At 37.8% G+C, this 4,369-nt stretch overlaps 1 long non-coding RNA gene across 1 annotated transcript; it reads left to right on the top strand.

The window, feature by feature from the left end:
• Window positions 1-26: 26 nt before the first annotated feature.
• Window positions 27-3,969, top strand: LOC120555091. Its single transcript, XR_005638640.1, has 4 exons — window positions 27-357; window positions 773-801; window positions 1,751-1,875; window positions 3,263-3,969. It is a non-coding gene; the product is annotated as an uncharacterized LOC120555091 (long non-coding RNA).
• Window positions 3,970-4,369: the final 400 nt, after the last annotated feature.

A 4,369-nucleotide genomic window follows, 5' to 3' on the forward strand; every position in this document is an offset into this window, starting at 1 on the left:
TCCTTAACGGATCTGCCAGGTGCAGACAGAGGGTCAACTTCAGGTCAACTTCAAAGACAACAAGTCTCATTTCAGCAAAGTCAGGAGCAGGAGATTTGGGACATGTGACTCTAAACGTGTGAAACTTCCAATCATTTTAAAGAACAATGTTTGAGTGGGAGGGGTTACGTTAGAAAGCGCGGTGGATACAGCGTAGAGACCGGTAGAGATACAGTGTGAGCCAGAGGAGCGCGGCTGTTTTACGTTGTCATAGTGTTTGAGACAGTTTGGAAGAGAGCGACTTTTATGTGCAACGCGTGCGAAATTCAGGATGCAAAAGATACCATTGACAGTCTGCACGTGAACAAGAACTGCAAGGTACGTAAGCCCGAAATATAAACTGTATAACTAACGTTAACGTTACCAACTCAAGCTTGGTAACTTTAGTTAGCATAAATGTTAGCTTGTTAATCATTTACCAACTTTGACTTTACTCCAGCTTGGCAAACGTGCAATTCTGTAACTTGTGACCTGAACCTCGACGTTGTTAACAGTAGTAACAAGTAAATTAAGCAACGTTACTGTAACGTTAGGTAGCCAACGTTATGAGTGAAGTGTTGGCTCACTAGTATAATGTAGCTAACCTTAGGTTGAGATAGTGTTAACTGTTTTACCTATTTAGCTAGCTAACGTTACTTGCACACAATAGTTTCCAACGAAATTTTAATTTTGACAGATATCTTAATTAAGATTGCCTATGCACTCAAATACTTTATTTTCTGTCTCTCAACAGATTTGCTGACCTCAAAGTAATCTGAAGAGGTGAGTGTTTCGCCATGTTCATAGATTACACTTGTCACATGTGTGGTGTTTCTGTGAAAACCCTAAAAGGTTATGTACAACATCAAGGGCTACACAGAAATGAGGCTCATTACCAGTATGCATGTTGCATAGCAGGTCTCACTTTAGAAATTATAATGTCATGTTTTCTGTCATCATCGGCAGGCATCTTCTGTGTCACAGTGTGAGACTTTGCAGGGATCATTTAAATGTGAACTTACTCACTGTAGGATTGATCTGAAAGATCTTTTGTGTCACCTGAAATCTCATGCTTCAAAAAGAGAAAGGAGGTGCAATGCCCATTCAAAAACTGTGATAAGTCTTTTTCGCGTTTTTTTCAGTTGGATACTTTTAAAAACTACAACAAACCCTATTTAAAAGAAAAGTACAGACAAATGATTTCCAATAGTTTTACTGACCAGCATAATTGTATTTTTTTAATATATAAACAAAGTTGGAATTCCATGCCTGCAGCACACAACAAAAGTTGGGACAGATGCATGCTTAATTGTTTGGTTGCTGGCATGAAATTATAAATGTTTATTTTTACAAAATATAATTACGCTGGCCAGTAAAACTGTTCTTTTCTTTGTACTTTTGTCACACATAAAGGTTGATATAAATTAACAAATCACAGGTTGTTTTTTTTATTGCATTTTGGAAAACATCCCAACCCAATGACGGTTGTAGCTATCTATTGCTAGTTTCTCCAACATTACCTACCCCACATTTATATGTAATGGTAATATTGTATTGTTTGTCTGGTGATTCCCACCCCTGCTACTTGTGCGATGGATGTTTTTTCATGTGTTTTGTGTGTTTTAGTTAAATATAATTTAACTTTACAAATTTTGTAATTACTGGACTTTATGGTCTTTGAGCACAGTTTGTCACAAAAATACAGATCCCGTTTTTTGTATGTTTACAACAGGAAGCTCTCCTTTGGCAGCAGAGTACTTCATGCTTTCTGTGGACCCGACCATTGTGAATGGTCACATCAGTGCCTTCACCGATGCTCTTGTGTTGATGTTTGCCAATATTGGAGTTCTTGCAGAGGTAAGAAAGCAGAAGTCCATTTTATTGCCCATATCAAAACAGATATAGAATGACCAGAAAAATAGTTACCCCTTTAAAATCTAATGCAATGTAATAAAAGAGCCTTGCACAGGACAGAATTTCACAACTTTGCCTTGCTGTCACAGCCTTTGTCTTTTTCACTACATTTTCTCAACCGTAGAGTGTGTATTAATACACTTGACATCAGAGCTCTTAGTCTCTCTTAATCTGTTCATTTTTAGTTCATTTTCATTTTTTCCCCTACTAAACTTTAGACACATAGTACCTTTTTAAGAAGTGTATTAACACGCACTCTACAGCAACAGCATGCTAACAAGCTAACCCCGGCCCATCCTGTGTGGTTATGCTACTTTTTATCTCAAGAGGTGATAGTCCGACAGTATAGCTTATGCCTCCTCCCCTCTAGTTTCAGCTGAGATGTGTATGATGCAACAACTGTGTGTGTGGGCCTTGTGTGCCTCAGCAGCACAGTGAGCAGCAGGTCCGCAATAAGCCACTTTATATTATACTCATTAAAGGAACACGGCGACTTCTTGGGAATTTAGCTTATTCACCGTAACCCCCAGAGTTAGACCAGTCCATACATACCCTTCTCATCTCCGTGTGTGCTGTAAAGCTGTCTGACGGCTCCAGCAACATCAGCCCATAACAGAACAGGCAGGTGAATGGTTCCAGTAATCCTACTGCTCCCAATAAGTGACAAAATAACGCCAACATGTTCCTATTTACATGTTGTGATTTGTAGAGTCACAGCGTGTACAAAAAACAACGTAACATGAGACACAGCCATCTTCTAACCGTAAACAAACCAGGAACTATATTCTCAGGCGGAAGAATATAGTACTATAGTAGACTCTACAAATCACAACATGTAAATAGGAACATGTTGGTGTTATTTTGTCACTTATTCGGAGCAGTAGGATTACTGGAACCATTCACCTGCATGTTCTGTTATGGGCTGCTGCCGCTGCGGCCATCAGACAGCTTTACAGTACACACGGAGATGAGAAGGGTATGTATGGACTGGTCTAACTCTGGGGGTTACGGTGAATAAGAAATTCCCAAGAAGTCTGCGTGTTCCTTTAAGTAGTATAATATTAAAGTGGCTTATTGCGGACCTGCTGCTCACTGTGCTGCTGAGGCACACAAGGCCCACCCCCCCTGGTGCCTCCCTTTTTTAGTATGAATTTGACAGGTGAATTCTCACATTGTACCATTTTCTTTTTACATAATAAATCCAAATGTTGAATTTATTTCACACATTATGTTTTCCAATTTATTCCTTATTCGTCCTCATGTCAGGATATAAGGTACGCAGGAGTCCACATTTTATTACTGAAATTGTTTGATGTATTTCATTTGATAGATGCCTCAAGATCAACCCAGACAAGGGATCAAGAGTGGAGAACAATGCTACCAGAAAGCAGCTGGCGGTCAGTCCAAAGGTTCTTTCCCTGATAACAAAAATTGCGGACTATGAATGGAGGGAGTAAAAAGAAACACTTTTCAGAAGGGAGCCCATTGCAATCCAATGTCCCTAGTTCTTTCTCATGCACAGTTCATGTTGGTCTCACTACTGTATTCTTGAGTGGTGTTTAATTGTTGTCAGATGCTACCACTGTGAATACTAGGTACACATTGTACCATATTTTAAGTATAGAATTGGTTCACAGTACTGGACAAAGTTACTACTTTAAAATTATAGGCTACTTCAGTACCTTCAGTTAAGTTACTGCAGTAACAGTGGAAGCAAACATTACACTGCACCTGGAATAAAACTTTATTTTATCTTTCCAAAACGGGCTAGTTTTTAAAGGCATCTGCAGTACCAGACAGACTTTTAAATTGTATGTAGCTTGTTTTTTAGTTTCAAGTCTTTTAATTTCACTGGGAACATTAGCTGAACCTACTGTAAACTGTTCTTGAACTTTCGCCCACAAGCAGCCAATTGTTGGACTGCTAGCAGTATGTAGCCATGCCACGTTAAGCTTTGTAAGCAAGTATGTTGCTAGAGCAGCAACTGTTTTCTATTCTGATCTGTTGGTCAACAGAATAAATACATGTTGAACAGTAGTAACTGTGTCCTGGTTGTTTCTAAGAGCTGTTATTGTTAAGCTAAATCTTTTTATAGTTTGTCATTTCACTATTCTTTTATAGCTTGATATTTTCGAAATTGTCCATTACATTTGCAGGTTGAATGTTTATAAATATATGTTTAGTTATCATTATTATAGCAGTGTTATGATATTTGACAAAATTATCAGCAGATTGTTGCTATAATCAATATTTCTTTGACAGTATTTGGACATTTAAAACAAAGGTAAATCCAGTGTTTTTATGGCAAAGTATGCTTTTTTTAACATTAAAGATAAATTAAATATACATGATTTGTATGTAAAATTGCATATTAAAAAGTCATTATAACTTAATATGCTAAAAATTAATGGTAGATTGCTCTAATTTTACTCACACA

This window comes from Perca fluviatilis, unplaced genomic scaffold (assembly GCF_010015445.1).
Source record: "Perca fluviatilis unplaced genomic scaffold, GENO_Pfluv_1.0 PFLUV_unplaced_scaf_198, whole genome shotgun sequence".
In the NCBI taxonomy this organism is placed as follows: Eukaryota; Metazoa; Chordata; class Actinopteri; order Perciformes; family Percidae; genus Perca; species Perca fluviatilis.